Source organism: Lissotriton helveticus, chromosome 4_2 (genome assembly GCF_964261635.1).
Source record: "Lissotriton helveticus chromosome 4_2, aLisHel1.1, whole genome shotgun sequence".
Classification (NCBI taxonomy): Eukaryota; Metazoa; Chordata; class Amphibia; order Caudata; family Salamandridae; genus Lissotriton; species Lissotriton helveticus.
In genome coordinates, this window is record NC_136064.1 from 86,416,912 (window position 1) to 86,433,956 (window position 17,045).

General features: G+C 44.8%; 1 protein-coding gene across 17 annotated transcripts in view; it reads right to left on the reverse strand.

Moving 5' to 3' along the window:
- Nucleotides 1-17,045, reverse strand: part of EDA (ectodysplasin A) — a 1,521,038-nt gene that overhangs the window by 624,073 nt on the left and 879,920 nt on the right. The gene's annotated exons all lie outside the window — the stretch shown is intronic.

A 17,045-nucleotide genomic window follows, 5' to 3' on the forward strand; every position in this document is an offset into this window, starting at 1 on the left:
AGCTGGCGGGAGGGTGCTGACTCAGGGAAGCGGCGAGCTGGTCGGCTGTGATCTTGTTCCAGCTTCTTCGGGCAACCTGTTGCTGGTGGTGGTGGGTCGTCGTTCTTCTGAAGGTGAAGTGGACGCAGCTGTGGTCCGACCAGTGGAGCCCTGTGGCGTGGCTGAAGGCGATGTCTTTGCTGGATGAGAAGACGGCGTCGAGAGTGTGTCCGGCGAGGTGGGTGGGGGTGGTCACCAGCTGCTTGGACCCTGGGGGGTCCGCAGCATGTGGGGGACTGGGCCAATGAGCTCCTCGTGACCGCTGATGGAGTAAAGTACCTGGGAGTGTACCTCACTGAGGACGCCTCCGTGGCCCGGGAGCGCAATATCACCCCGGTATGGGATCGTGTGCGGGAGGACCTCAAGTTCTGGGCCAGAATGCCGCTTTCCATACATGGTAGATCTGCCATCTTTAAGATGGTGGCGCTTCCTCGCCTGCTTTATCAATTACAAAATCACCCGGTGCTGATCCCGCAGGGTTGGTTCCGGCGTCTTAACACAGCGTTGGGTAGCTTTCTGTGGAAGGGGGAGCTGTGCGAGTGGCCCTACGGACTTGCTTTCGCTCCACGTACACGGGTGGGTTGGCCACGTCGGACGTCCTTTCATACTACCAGGCGTCCCAACTCCTGGTTTTGAATGATTGGTGGTACGCAGATAGGAGAGATCCCGCCTACATGGTGGAGCGAGCCCTGATGGGTACTGCCTCCCTACATATGCTCTTGTACTCAACACCTCTTAGGAGGTCCCTGCCGTCTATTACGCAGGTGGTCTTCCAGATATGGCGGCAGGCCCTGCGTAGGATGGGATGGTGGAATGTCCTAACGTTGGAGACCCCACTGTGGCAGAATGGGAGATTGCCCCAGCTCGCCGCCTTGGCAGGCTTTAGGGAGTGGGATACCATTGGCATCTCCTCCTTGGGTGATGTCATGTCAGGGTGTGTCCTTAAGTCCTTTGATACTCTACGGGAGGAATTTGAGATGCCTCGTACCCAATTCTACAAATATCTCCAATTCCGGCATGCACTTACTCCGTATCTCCAGGGGGTGGAGGAGTTACCCGAGTTTAGGGCCATCGAAGCCAAACTTTTTATGGGGAACTGCCTGACAGGAAGATGTCCCATATTTACCAAACATTAGTGCGACATAGCTCCACAGACCTAGCGCAGCTTAAAACAGTATGGGAACAGGATGTTGGGGAGCTTGATGAGGAGGACTGGGTTGAGGCACTGGAGGGACCCAGGAGAGCGGCCATTTCCATGCGCTTGCGACTTGTACAGTTCCGGTACCTCCACCGCACATATTACACTAGACAGCGCCTGTGGAGGGCGGGCTTAATAGCCTCCCCAGATTGCCTCAGATGTGAATCAGAAGTGGGTACGCTGCTGCACACGGTGTGGGAATGTAGGGTCTTACAGAGGTTCTGGGATGGGGTTTTCAGATGCTTGAATGAGGCCCTGGCCTGGAGGCTTCTGAGAAATCCTAGGCTGGCCCTCCTCCACGTGATGGCTGATGTGGGGGGCAATCGCTATAAGGGGCATCTTCTCTTGTTGGGGCTAACTCCGGCTAAACGGGACATAGCAAAATCCTGGAAGGCGCCCCGAGCCCCTTCACTTATAGCTTGGAAGAATGGGATGGACTTCTGTATGGGTCTGGAACAGCCGATATATGTGGCCTGGGGCTGTCCTCAAAAACACTACAAAATCTGGAAAAGGTGGGCAGACGATCGGGGTCTGGAACTAGACCCACCACCTGAGGAAGATGCATTTCAGCTCCCCTGACAGCCCGACAGCTCAAGAGCCGGGCGGACCTTGTGGCACACTTGACAGGAGTTTCTTGTCCTCAATACCACATGGGCGGATTATGCAGCGGCGCGCGCGGGGGGAAAGGGGGGTATGGGGGGGGCGGAGGTAGGTTGGGGGCGGTGGGGTGTTTGATCCTGGGCCGTTTTTTTTCTTCTCTTTTTGCTTATAATTGCTTGACCACTACGAAATAGGTGAATGTATTAATGTAATACAATTTGCTACTGGTGATTGTCTCTGGTGTTCAGAGCATTGCTCGACATATTTCTCATGCAATCAATAAAATCTGTTTAAAAAAAAAATACCTTTATCAGGCTCATCACACACATCAGAAGCTGTGTTGACAGGGTCTGAGGGGAGACGCTGCATACCGTTGAGGTTCCGTGAATTCTGAACCTGGGTCATAAAGGTCGTGGTTCTGTTACGATTTTGGAACAGCGAACCGTAAACAGTGAGCTCAGCAAGTATGAGTGTTTTCATCATGTTACACCGATGGATTCACTGTGTATTTGAAGATTTCGTTCTGAATCCCTGGGTTCCATTTTGTGCATGGCAGCCATTTTGTAGTTGCCCTCACATAGGCTGATTACTTTAGCTGACTGTTAGATGACCTGAGTGAACTGACCCTGTTGCCTGAAGCTGACCTTGCCAAACCAGTTTTTGCCCTTTAGCTGATCAAGATAGAGATCAAAGAGCAGGACATTGCTGAGTTTATGGTACATGAACACACCCTTCTATCTTGCTTCTTATCTGTTTCTGATCTATCTTTTACGATCTGTTTATGATATGGGTTGTGGTCCTTTTATTATGGGTTTGTCCGGATTGTGTAAGAAGGAATGTTGGGTTTTTTGCATGCTTGCAAAAGCTAGGACTGCCCCTTACTTTTGTGCTGAGTCATGTAACCCTAAAATATATAAAAGGCCTCTGTCCTCTGTATTCCTGAGACTGCCTCATTCAGTTGCTAAGGCAGCTGGGTGACGTAGCCCCACTTATTAAAATGTAATAAAGATGTCTTTTCATATTTCAGCTTCTGTGCCAAGTTCTTTGTTATATTAGTAAGTATTCCCTGAGAATGAAGATTACAGTTCTTCAAATGGCGCGGCCAACGTGGGCTTCATCAGAGAAGTGACTTTCTGTGGGAGTGATCTTGTCAGAGGACTGAAATCTACTGAGGAGGACAGAACAGGATTCTACTAAGGAGGTACTCTGTGCACAGGGATTCTGGAGATTCTTTGATTCTACAGCCCAGTATATTTCTGCTCTTCCTGATTTTGATCCTCCACATGATGTCACTCCTGACTGAGAACCTTTTTTTGGCGTGAGTATTCTAAAAAAGACCGTTAGGTCATGTAGAACTTGACAGTTAGAATTTGGATAACCTTTTGATTAGTAAAAGTAAGAGTTACGTATAAGTGGGTCGCTCCCAGTCCTTTGTTCTTTGGTACTTTGAGTCCTTAGTTTTTGGTTCTTTGGTCCTCAGTTTGATTGGTTCTTGGTCCTTAGTTTGGTTCTTAGTTTGTTTGGTCCTTAGTTTTTATTTGAAGATTGCAATTTTCAAAAACCGAGGGTCTTGTATATTTACGAGTGTATCGATAGAGATAGCCCCTTGAAGTTTGAGGCTAGATTAGTGAGCTATAAGATGCCTGATCTTAGCAAATTTGGAGCTTTGCGTTGGCCAACTTTGTATACGTTTGGATTAGCCGGCTTCCCCTAAAGGAAAAATCTAAATAGGTTTAGATTTACAAACATATTTTTTCCTTGGTGATTTTGTATCCCCAGGGAATTAAAATATGACATAATACAAAACAAGGATCCTTTGTTCTGCGCAGTTTTATGAATGAAGATATGCAGAACGATTTTGTTTGGTGTTCTGCTAACCAAAGCTAGTGAATTGAGTGTATTTTCGCTTCTTGGACATACATCAGTCTGTTGGGCTGTTTTTGCAGTCTTTTTAAAACACAATTGAGAAGCGTTTCTTGTAAATATGACTTACAACTAATATTTACAAATGGTTTGGTTTAAGTACAGTCTGTGGGCTGTCGTTTATTTTTGTTCTGAGTATTGGTTTGTGGGTTAAATGTGTGTTTAAATGTCTATGTGGGTTTCCCATTAGTGCAATTTCTGTAAGTGAATAGCGTTGGCGCTATTCATGAAATGCATGGCTAAAAGCGCGCCGTATTGTGTGTCCTGAGTGTTTCACCCCTTTCTGTTTATGTCTGAAATGAGCTCAATGTCTGTTCGTGGTTTTTCTTGATGTTTTCAGTCTATTAAGCAACATTTTGTAAGCATATTCTTGGGTCTGTTGCTAAATAAAATTGTCCTTTTTAGAAAGAAAAAAATGGCGCAAACATTTTGTCATGTTTCAAGTTAGGCGTCTGTGCTTGGGCTTATAAATGAATGCGTCTAAAAATGATAGGCAAGGGATGCAGCTTGCTCTTATATGTGGAATTATCAAAAATAATTGGGTTTATTAATTTTTTGTATTAATTATGAAAAATAATTATTAAAAATAAGTGCTACAAAATTCGTTTTTTACTATTCATGAAGCTTAATGCTCATACTATGACATCCTAGCATTGACATTTAATTTAAGTTGTGCTATACCGCATGATGAGAACATTAGCATATAGAATTTCACTTAGCGCAGGCGTAAAAAACTCATTTTTCTAAAGATTTACATGGGATATGTCTGATTAAAAATCTCTGTAATTTGTAAAGAACATTCTGAGGATGATTCATATGTATCACAAGTATAGGATATTTATTTTTAAGTGCCCCAAACATCAAAGTCGAATTTGGGTATTTTTACCATTTAAAATAGCTTTAAAGTGCTTTAGGCTTCAGTAAATGCATACATTTAGGTATAAAACACAAATTTGCAGGTTGTTCCCATTTGGGGTTGCGTTTAATGGCTCAGTGAGCCAATGTGCCTGGTGCAGAGGTTTGAGTTTAATATCAGGGTTGAAGGTTTTTAACTTTGGCTGGACCTAACTGAGACCTTCATCTATTTAAGGTTAATGAAATGAGTACCATTGCAAACAAGCATTTGTTCTAAAAACTGGTATGTGTGTTTATGTTCTGCAAATTATTCACAGTAAATGTTTTAATAATATAAGTATAGAAATAAATTATAGCCCCGAACAGGAGTAATATATATAACATGTTTTAAATAGAGTGAATTATTGCAGGTTAGGAGGAATCCGGAACAGGCTGCTCAAGTTGCGCTAAGATGCTATCTTTAGTTTTCCTGTAAACAATGGAAGGAGGCTGTCATGTTGACATTTGTGACCTTTTAAATTAGGACTTGTCTCTGTGAAATGCAGAATGACCTTGCTAAACAGGCCTCTAAAAGGAAGGGTTTCTGGTTTCTCCACAAAATTAAAGAACTTAATTCCAAAGGGAAAAATAGGAAAAAGGTTTCTTTGAAAGTCCCAACACATGCTAAATGCTCTGCAGAAATGATACATTTGTATTTCTGCTCTAAAAAATGATGTCCGCTAGTTGCTTTTATTTTTGACAGAAAATGAGGCATTGCATTAAGTTTTAGCCAAAAAATAAGAGGAATCTCTTTATTCAAATGTTAAAGGCTACATGCCCAAGTGAGAACGAATTGTGGGGCAAGGCTAACATGGAGTGTCAGTGAAAGAATTGTACTTTTGGAAAGTTAAAAGGGCTTCATGTTGCAAGGTGACCGACAAGATGGTAACAGTTAAGTAATGGAAATTTATTTTTGTGTCTGTTAATGTGTATTATGTTTTGTCTTCTGATTAAAAGTTATAATTGATGTCTGTTTGTTAAGAGAAATGTCTCTCTTTTGTGTTGTGTATTTTTTTTAATTTGCTTCTGCTCACAGATCATCCATGGATTGCTGTGGGGGATTTTAAGGCTGACAAGACACGTGAGTTTGGTTGGTTGAAATGAGATGTGTTTTTTTTTTTTGCTTAACTCCTTTGGAAAGAAATGTCCATGCGTTTTTCATATTTGTGTATTTGGTTCTATCATGAATTGTTCTTGCTGGTTCTGTGTGTCTGAAAGTTGTATTTGACAGCAGATATCCACTAATTGGTGATCTACTGTCAAAAAGGAGGGTAAGGATGTTAAACCTGACACGGTATTATGCGTCACCACTCATTTATATATGCTATTGTTTTACAGCGAGTATATCTGATGGCTTGACATGTCTGTTTTGTGCGTTTTTTTGCATGTGTTATGTTGCTGCTTATGATACTATGACAAGTTTACCTGTGTTGTGAAGGGATATACATGACGATGTGTATCCTGCAAACAGTTGGGTAGATTTGCTTTGACACTAAATTTCACAGAAAGACAGACAACACTTCATCAGTGTATGTCAAATTTGGCTTTAATGGTATTTGAAGGAAAATAAAAAAGATATACAGGAAACAAGGTTTCACCTACAGTCACATTACTGCCCCCTTTCCTGTAAGGAACAGGCAGCCCTAAAATTATGTATCCTGATTGGACATAAGGATAAATTATAGATTTGTGACTCTTGTACATGGTGACCTAATTTCTATATTACATTAGTCAGTTTTATTCTGCTTCCTAAGTAGTGTATGGCTTTGTACCATAAAGGAAACCAGGTTTCATTTTTCCCTGAAGAAGAAACTGGAACATTAGCTGAGATTACCGTATATGGTGTAGCGGCCAGCGATAGAGTTAAATTTGTAAACTATTGTGATTTTTTTGTGTATCACCCATACTCTTGGTATTGTGTCACATGCCTGACTATCACCCAAGCGCATCGTGCCTAGTTATTGGGGATTTTAGCTGTGTCCTAGTCCCATTTCTCTTTTCCGTATTCCTTTCACCAGTCAGCTTTTATTATTATTAGTGTATTGTTCAGGTTCACACTTTCAGATTGCAGTAATGTACCATGGACCCCAATCTTATGTATAATTCCCTTTTGCATAACCAGACTGTTTTCCCTGATAATCTGCATTATGCGATTTTTCTTTTGAGATGTTCTAGATGAGGAATTTAGGAACACCTATATGTAATCATTGAAATAAAATGTGTTTGCCCCATTAGACATGCCACTATGTGTGAGGACATCCATTCAGATACAATTCCCATGTCGCTATCTACCCTTAGATGGTGAAGGATATGCTCTCACACGGAAACCCAATTGAAGAGCCTAGAGGCACTGTTTTGCTTACTGCCTTTGTTTTTGTATTGCCTTTGAGAATTACATTGTATTTCAACGCAGAATTGCCCCATGGCGTTGGCCACTCCTTTGAAGATTGCAGGCCATCTGTTTTCAGTCTTTTTGTTATACAATGAACTGTTTAAAGCATCGTACTTGCTCCATCAGACAGCATTGGACATCACAGAACCAGAATTTCAGTGCAAAAGAGCGCCTGTCATGTACTGGTAACCTCTGACAGTGTGCAGTCCCTTGAGCACCTTGGCCTGAGTTTTTGCCACACACCCCCCCCTTTTCCTTTGCTTCAACGGAAGTGCAGTGCACCGGAGGATCCAAAATTGGCAAAAGGCACTCCATTCTGGTGCCCATGAAAGAGCAGCCTGAGCGTCCTCTGACACTGAATGATGAGTGTTGGAGTCTGAGAATGGTCCCGGGTCTGCACGAGATGATTTGTGCCCATGATCAATGAAAATCATGCTATCTGTAGTGTCTGCCGCAGAGGAGAGATACTGGTGCACTGCATCGAGACATTGAGACTTTTAAGTGAGCATTGAGTGTTGGCCAGGAGGGCACTCCAACGGATACTGAGAAGCACCATTTACATGAAAGGCTTGAATGAAGAGGCCCATGCGGAAGAAAACAACAAAAGAAGATTTGATGGACAATAGAAGCCTGCCAGAGAGGCTTTTTGAACGGACTCTGGGCATAGTTGGTTTCACAAGTGGTTTCCGTGCGATTGCATATAATAGGTGTTGGGAGACTAATTTTTGCTGCTTTGCTGGCATTGTTTTTAAGTAGTATTCCGTTTAGTAAAAGCAGAATGAAGTCCATTCTCTGTGGAAGAGTATCCCTTTTCATCTGAGAGCATTGATAAGGATCACCACTGTTTCACCTGAACATATGATAAATTACTGAAATGCATAGGAGCCATAAAAATGTTATTAGATAATTCTAGGATTTGCTTTCTGCTTAGGGTTGTGAAAAATTATAATTTCGTTTGTAATAGTGGTCACTACTTTCTCCTGTTGTCTATATGTTCTTAACAACGTGTTTTCTAGTGTTTTTAAACATGAAATTGTCTTTTATGGGTGGGATTGTTTTTTGCTACCCAATTGACATCTGTACCCACCTCCCAACCTATGTCTCTTCCTACTACTACTTCTTTGCATTCTTTCCATACTTTACCTGAACATGAACTGGTTAGGAGGTCAGAGTTTACTAATAATTCCTTTTGTACAGTTTCTACATCAACACCAGTTAGTAGTGAACATCACTAATTGTTGGGTGTGGTCTTATGCCACATACTACAGATAGAGGTATTCCCTATTTGGTCCTGCTATATGTGGCCTTTATGCTACTTCGTGTTCGAGGAGACCTGTCCAGAGAGAGTTACTAAGTACTAGGATTATGCTCCAGCAACATCTTGATGATCTGATGAATATAGACCTGGATTCAGATTGACGTGAGTTTAGGTTATTGCCTATGTAAGGGCAAAAGGACGGTCTGAGGTTCCGTGAATTCTCAACCTGGGTCATAAAGGTCGTGGTTCTGTTACGATTTTGGTAACAGCGAACCGTAAACAGTGAGCTCAGCAAGTATGAGTGTTTTCATCATGTTACACCGATGGATTCACTGTGTATTTGAAGATTTCGTTCTGAATCCCTGGGTTCCATTTTGTGCATGGCAGCCATTTTGTAGTTGCCCTCACATAGGCTGATGACTTTAGCTGACTCTTAGATGACCTGAGTGAAGTGACCCTGTTGCCTGAAGCTGACCTTGCCAAACCAGTTTTTGCCCTTTAGCTGATCAAGATAGAGATCAAAGAGCAGGACATTGCTGAGTTTATGGTACATGCACACACCCTTCTATCTTGCTTCTCATCTGTTTCTGTTCCTTCTTTTATGGTCTGTTTATGATATGGGTTGTGGTCCTTTTATTATGGGTTTGTCCGGATTGTGCAAGAAGGAACGTTGGGTTTTTTGCATGCTTGCAAAAGCTAGGACTGCCCCTTACTTTTGTGCTGAGTCATGTAACCCTAAAACATATAAAAGGCCTCTGTCCTCTGTAATCCTGAGACTGCCTCATTCAGTTGCCAAGGCAGCTGGGTGACGTAGCCTCACTTATTAAAATGTGATAAAGATGTATTTTCATATTTCAGCTTCTGTGCCAAGTTCTTTGTTATATTAGTAAGTATTCCCTGAGAATGAAGATTACAGTTCTTCACCGTAGTTGTGGGACACATGGTGCAGACTTTTTTCACCTGGCGTGGAGTTGTGGGAAGGTCTAGGACTATTGGGTGCAGGTAGTGAATATCCTATGAGAGGTCACTCAGTGTGAAATAGAGTGCTCTGTACAAGTGTGCATCCTGGGTCTTCTTCTGGGGGTTCCATCAGCGAAAAAGAAACTGCTGGCTATAGCATTATGCGTGGCGAAGCTCAGAGTGTCAATGCACTGGGATAGTAAGATCAGTCCGACGACTAAGAAATGGGTAACATACCTAGTGTATTGCAGAAACACAGTAAAGACCTAAGAAGAAGAATTTCTATGGTATTTTTTATTTACCGGAGACTCCCATCCTGATGATGGGGAATGATACAAGCAATGAGAATCTATGAAAGTTCCAATACTGGAGTAAGTAATCATGTGAACTGACATGACTAAGTTTGTTGGACATGGTATTATTGAAATTCAATAAAAAGAAATTAAAATAAAACAAAAACATGACAACTATTATTACCAAGCAAATGGTGGAAAAAGATCTCCCCTTTTGTTGCTATTCTGCATACCCAAGGTGGACACAAGAAAGGTAAAAAAATGTTTTTTCAACATTTATTGAAACAATCATATTCTTGTATAGAAAGCATGAGCAGCGATTATAAGGCAGATGAAACAAAGCATTGTAACCAGTATTATGAGAATGGTGAAAAAGATGAACAATCAACCATGATAAAGTTACTATGTTACACTCCTATCTACTACTACATACACTAAAGTGGGAGTGCCCTCTGTCAGATCCATTTGTATAGCCTAACACCCATACTGGAGTATGATGTGCATGGAATCCGGTCTGCTGTAGAACAAGCTATCATCCCTTGCTGGATAGAGATAAGAGACAGCAGGGCTGCATCTCAGTCACAGTGCACCGCGTACCCAGGATAATCCCAGCAGAAATATTCCTCTGCCGAATGTAGCACAGATGCTGTCATGTCCATTATGCTAGTCCTGTCATGTATACCCCTTTTTACAATCATTTGTCCCATCCACACAACAATAACAATTCTAAACAGGTGACCTTTTACCTAGTAGTTTGCTCCTGTCTCTTCAACAACAGGTTCTCAGGATAAGAGTCACCACTTTTTTCATCCTTAGCCAACAGCCAGCTGTGCATGATCTCAATTGTTTGGAAAAACATTTATGATTGTTTTCAAAAACAATCATACATTTTTTTTTAAACATTTATGATTGTTTTCAAAACATATTGATTCTAGGAGAAACCCTGGAGTGGCAACTCTACCACATAAAATACAGTTCAGTGATTACATGGTACACGTTCTCTGCAGCAGGCATACTAACCATCTGTTCTACTTTATCAACGAAACTGCAGGTGCATTAAGCATCAGATTTACCTTGACATTTGTATTTTTGCCAGAAAACTCCTGGGCACACAAGGAATGCTGCAGCAGGTGCTTTTAATCCCTTGTTATTCCTAACCACCCAAACTCCTTTCCGTAGGGTAGTTCAAGGGCACACCCCAGGAATGAGCTCATAACGCAGATACACCAAAAACACAAGCAAGTCCCTTCAATCAGCAGCGGCTGGCGATACAAAACTATGGGGAGAAGCGCCATGCACCCAATTCACCTCAATTGTGTTCAGCCTGGTGCGGCACTCCCGTTGATGTGACGTCCACAAGCAGAAAAGGGAAGGACTTCCCTTTCTACCCAGTCAAACGCAATTCCTGACCAATCCTGGAGCTGCTCCTAGCATGAGAGCAACTCCTGGATTGGTGGGAGCAGGCTAACCCAGCGCTCATTTTGAGGTTGAGGGTCTGTGCCAGCAATCCCCCGGCTGTTTCACATCCATGGGATTGCTGGGTGTACAGTGTACATGTCAGGCTGGCCGTAGGTAGCCAGTCAGCAAACCTGAAATGCGCACTGTAAGGGGACAGCAGTAATCCTGCAGTAGCCGGATTCAGCCACGTCCCCTGCCTCACGCTGTACACAGCGTGAGCTTGTGGCAAAATAAAATGGCCTTTTTATGCCATTTTATTTAATACTGCTTGCTTGCTGTGCTCGTAGAAGGCAGGGCGACGCTCTTCCGCCATTTAGGAGAAGCCGCCCCTGCCCACATATAGGGGCCATTGAACAGACCAGCATTTAGGCAACAATCCCTTCTGATGTTCAAACCACCCACCTCTGCTGCACTGGAAACACTTGAGTCACCCTTGGAACTGGGGATGGGGGAGCTGGTGGGGGTGAAAATACTCGTAGTGCCGCAACTGATAGCCACTTCTAACAGTTCCTATTGTGCATCCTCTATATGATTTTGGGAGGGCTTTGCTGCGAACCTGCCATGGTGCTGTCTCTGAGACTGGGGCGTACTAGTGTTTTTCATCCATAGTTGCCCATTTCAGAAGCCACTCCCAAGCCTTCTCCAGGTCCATGAAGAACCGTGTAGTGTAATCAGCAATAATTTTCAACGTGACCGGAAGCAAGAGTATTTGATGTCAAATTGCCTCAAACCTATTTTAACATCCATAAATGCTTGTTTTTTTAGCCTGGACAGCAGCAATGTATCTGGGAGCAGGAATATCTTCTGATTAGCTAGTATTATGGGTCCGCCCTCTCTAGACAACAGAACAAGCATGTCTGTGTTCATAACTTAACAGCCTGATCACCATGGGCTCTAGGGGGACACCAGGGGCAGATTGTCATGCCAAGACCCTCTGAGTGCATTCAACCACAAAGAATTGAGCCAATCCCTTTGGTAATCCATGCACTTTAATCGATTCTTCCAAACTGAACCATATTAGACACTTCCGCATTTTCAAGCGTTCCTATTATCCTTACATTATTATGGCAAAATGTGCTTCAGCGCGCTCAACACACCACTCTAGTGATTTAATCTTAATCATCAGTTGAGTCACATCCAAACTGAGCACCTTCCCATATGATTGCAGCTGCGCCAAGGTGCGCTCCTTATGGTGGCCCTCTCCAGCATTTTAACATGGTCTAATTTGAGTTCAGAACAAAGGCCACAAAATCATTTTTTACTCAAGAACCTTACGAGATTCACTAATAGCCATGAGGATGTTGTCCAGCTCATTCTCTAGATCATATTTTTCCAACTGCTTTTGCTGACTGATGATAGCTTCTACGCTGTCTAGATTTCCAGCCCCAGTTTCGGTCCATATTGTTTTGGAATAAACCCCACCCAAGGATTCAAGTACTGCATTAGAGGTTCACATAAGGTGCAACAATAAGGCTAAGCAATATGCATGTAAGCCAAGATCGGAAAACTACAGCAGTAGCCAGTCCAGCCTCTGTGGGACTACAAAATGTGGCGAATCAACATAAGCTATATGTCAGGCTAGATCAAATGGGGCACATCTCCCAAGGCACAGAAGGTGGCCCTGAATATAAAGCACGAATTTAGCGGATCAATGCATGACCATGCAGACATTGCAAACAATGGCGCTCATATCTTCGACTACGTGTACCTCGATGAGGTCCATTAACCCATCCAGGAGGTTAAATTCAAATAGGCATAAGGTAAACAAGGGCCCAGTTTCCATGCCCAGTAGAGAGCCAGGGAAGGACATGCCAAAAATCAGCACCACATAGACCCAAGAATCCCCAAAACGAGGTGTAACTGTACAAATGTCTGCTACAACACAGTTCACATTCTCAGCAGTGGACTCGGAACCCTATAAAAGCAGAAACAAACTACTAGGCGATACAGATACATCCAGCCAAGTTTCTTAGTAGAGGCAGTTCTTTTAATGTAATGAAAGACTTAAAATCTCTAAAGACCCTGACCTGTATCTGACTTGATGGTTTCACTAACCATGGCTAACAATCTTTTCTTAACTCCCTCTTAAGTCACAACCGCCAACTGTCCCACTGATCACCAACGATAAAATAGAAAGCTTACTAACCCCACACCTAAAAGACACCCACTGATTCCCTACCACCATTCACTATTTCACAAATCCTTCTCCCCACACTTCTAGCAGACAACCAAAAACCCTAGTCACATACATCTATAAATCCCTATTGCCCTCTCTGATGCTAATATCACAATTTATGTCCTTACCAACCTGATCCTACAAATTAGTTACTCGCTCTTCATAAATGCCAATCCTAAAATAAAATATTCCACAGTGATCTATGAACTGTTAAAGAGCTGCATGCAAACAGCATGGTATAGGTAGGAACTTTATGTTTTTTCCTAGTTTTTCATTATCCTAATGTTGATAAAAGGGTTAGTTTGGATAGAAATACAGTAGCATTAGTATAGGCAATCCCAACCACTGTGGTATGTTTTAAATCCTAGATTTGTGTTTCTTCATACCAAGCACTCTTAAAATATACTCCCTACTTGACGTGATTCCTACACCTTGTAATCCTCATTGTAATATGTAACATTTCCTATAGACGGATTTACACACGTATGATTCATTGTCTCTGCATAGTTTATGTGAGAAGTTAAGTGTTCTTACACCCTACATTGGTATGAACAGCACTATAAAATAAATGAAATGCATTTGTGAGAGGGGCTATAGAGAGAATGGCAATTGTGGATGGTTGTAGCCAGGAAATCCGTGGAGAAGGTCACTGGGAGTGAGGGGGCACGGAAAAGGATTGTCACCCCTGGTACCACCAGCACTAAAGCCAGCCCTGGCATCGGAATAAGTTGCATAAGCAACACCCCTTTTAAAGTGTTCTTTTTTAATTTAGCATTTTTGTCCTTTTGTGATGCAGTGGCCTGGGTAGGATGAAACTTAAAACACTCAAGGGGGCGTGGCCATGGAGGCGACCAAGATGGCCGCATCTGCTTGAAGCTCCGCTGGTCGGGCGGGTATGCTTTCTTTTCGCCCGATGTAGGAGCGATCTTTCACTACTGGACACCGTCCATCAGTGCCCGGGGGTATGCTGTGCAAGACCTGAGGTCCGAAGGAGTGGCATGATTGTTCCGGGAGAAGCGCCGATGCCTGCGGACGCCGGGACGAAGCTGTGGCCTACATCGCCAGCTTGCGGCGCTGCCGAGGGTGTGGTGAGTCTGCGCCCCTAGCTTCCCTGTGGGTGCCTTGCTGCCCGTTTCTGCCCGTCCGTTTCCCTTACTGCTGCTCGCTCCCTGACTGCCGCCCTTCTCGGTGGGGACCCTGTGCTAGGGCGGGTTTCGGGCCACTGTGGCCTGGTGCATGCCTCGGAGCCGGGGCCTGGATTACTGAGGCCGGGGGGCTGAGGGGCGGGTCTGCGGGAGGGTCCGGGACTCTGGTTAGGGACGGGTGTGGGGGCTACGTTGTGGCGGTTCGGGCTGACTGGGCTTCCCCCCCTCGGCGCCCCGGGGGCGCCATGCTGCCGGTGATGAGTAGGGGCCTGCACTAGGGGCCTTCCCCTGGTGTTTCAGGCTCAGTTCCCGCTCTGGTCGGGGGACTCCCTGGGGGCGCTGGTAGGGGCGTTGCCTGAATTGGGTCCCGCACCACCCACTCTTCGCTGCCCGCTCCTGCCCTGCTGTGGCTGGCTGGCCTGCCTCTGAGGCTCCGGATCGTTGGCGGCGACGACCGTACCTGTGCCCCTGCATATCGGACCTTGTCTGGACATTGCGGTGACTCCTGGGTCCCCTGCAGCCCCCATAGCCTCGACATACTTGCTCTTCTCCTGTGCTATGCCCGACCCCAGCCTAGACCTTCTGCTGCACCGGCGCTGTTTGGGGGCCTGCTCCTAGAAGGCATCCCGCATTGTCCACTCTCCTTGCCGTGGTCTGGTGGCTGATACCCGCATCACTCCCTGACGCCCTCTGATTTGAACTGTATCCACCGCTGGCTATAACTGGGCTGTCTCTACTTGCTGTTCGGAGGGTGTCTATCGCCTCATCTTGGTCGTAGTCCTGCACTTACTCCTCCACACATGTTAGCCGGCTGAGCCTTTTTTACCTGCTTAGTCCACCCGCACTCCTAGCTTGGCCTGTACAGCGGCGCTCTAATTGTTTGGATCAGTACTGGTCTCCACACTCCACACTCCGTAACAACGGTGAAGAAGGACCCCAGGCAGCCCAAGCTCCAGTTTGATAAAACATCGGGCGCCGCGACGGAGGCCCCGGCTGACCAGTCCGCGGAGGTCCCACTCCCTCAGGACACCGAGGGCTCGGTCCCCTTGGCTGCGGCATTGCTGGCTGAAATGAGAGCTGGTTTTAAGGCGCTGGATGGCCGGTTTGACGATCTGGATAACAAATTGGCTGGTATGAACACGAAAATCCAGGCTCACGATCGTAGAATAGATGTGGTGGAGTCCAGGGTGTCGGACATCGAAGACGGGGCTTCCCCCTCCTTAAAAGGGCTGGAACGGGTCGAGAAGATCCTCAAAGATGTCGCTATTAAGAATGAAGATTTGGAGGCCAGGAGTCGCCGCAACAATATTCGCATTCTTGGTGTACCGGATACCACAGTCACTGGCCGCATGGACTCGTTTGTTGAACAACTACTCGCGAACCTCTTTGGCAGGGAATCTTTCACTCAGGGCTTTGTGGTCGAGCGCGCCCATAGATCGTTGGGCCCACGTCCTAGGCCTGGTCTGCCTTCCAAACCCATCATTGCTAGGCTCATGAACTTTCGGGATCGAGACACTGCCCTGCGTGCCGCTCGCGACCTGGGAGAGGTCCAGTGGCAAGGTAGCAAGCTTTCTTTTTTCCTGGATTTCACCATCAGGTGCAGGAAACTAGGCGTAAATTCCAGGGGGTCAGGGCGATGTTGAAGAACTTGGGTCTTCGCTATCCGGCTCGAGTTAAGGTGGACATAAACGGCAGGGCACGGGTGTTTGACACTCCAACTGAGGCACAGGAATTTTTCCGAGACTACAAGAAAGACCATATAGCTGCGACTGGGGGACCGAGGTCTCCTTCCCCGCCAATGCAAGTGTCGCAGCCAAGCATGGACCTCTTCTCCCAACCCGGGACTGGTTAACCACTCTTCATGTCATTGTGCCCCTTTAATGTGTCCTATTACTGTTGCTCCATACATTTGTTTGCTCCGCTTTTTAAAGTATCTGATTGCTGTTTTGCCCGACCGGCGTGGCGCTGCCATGCCCCATGGTGAATACCACTATGGTTTCCTTTATTGTTTGGTTGTTGCCCTGTGCCTCCCCTGCTCCTTTTGACACGCTTCGATTCCCATCGCACAAGTGCAGAGTTGGCTATATCTGGGTCTGCCTCTTAAGGGTTTGTAAGAGGTTGGGTGGGGGGTGGTGGTGGGTTCGTTATTTTATAAGTAATGGTTTTTGCAGATTCCATATATCTATGGTTATTTCACAGTTTGGATCGAAAATAATAATCCCGAAACATATCATCTGACTTCTGCAACACCCTAGGTCATTTCTTCGTAAGTAAAGTGTCTTCAGTTTATGAACTATTCAAAAACAATCAAATAGACCGTATAACCCAAACCCTCACCAATAACACAAAATTAAATAACCAATCCAGCTGCACACCTTCCTTTCACTGGTCTTTACCTACAGTGGAACAAATCAGTAAAGAAATAATGACAACTAACTCGGGCAGCCCCTTAGACCCTTGTCCACCGAAGGTAATGCAAAAATTTTCAGAACAAATAGGACCAGCACTACAAAAATTGTTTGAGGTAATTCTGAACACGAGCACATTTCCAAATGACTGGAAAACTATTTCGATCAGGCCACTCTTGAAAAAACCTAACTTGGACACTGAAGTCCCTAGCAATTATAGACCTATAGCTAGGATCCCTTTCGCTGCAAAAATACTGGAGAAACTGCTAAACAAACAGTTCTCACGGTACCTACTGGACAA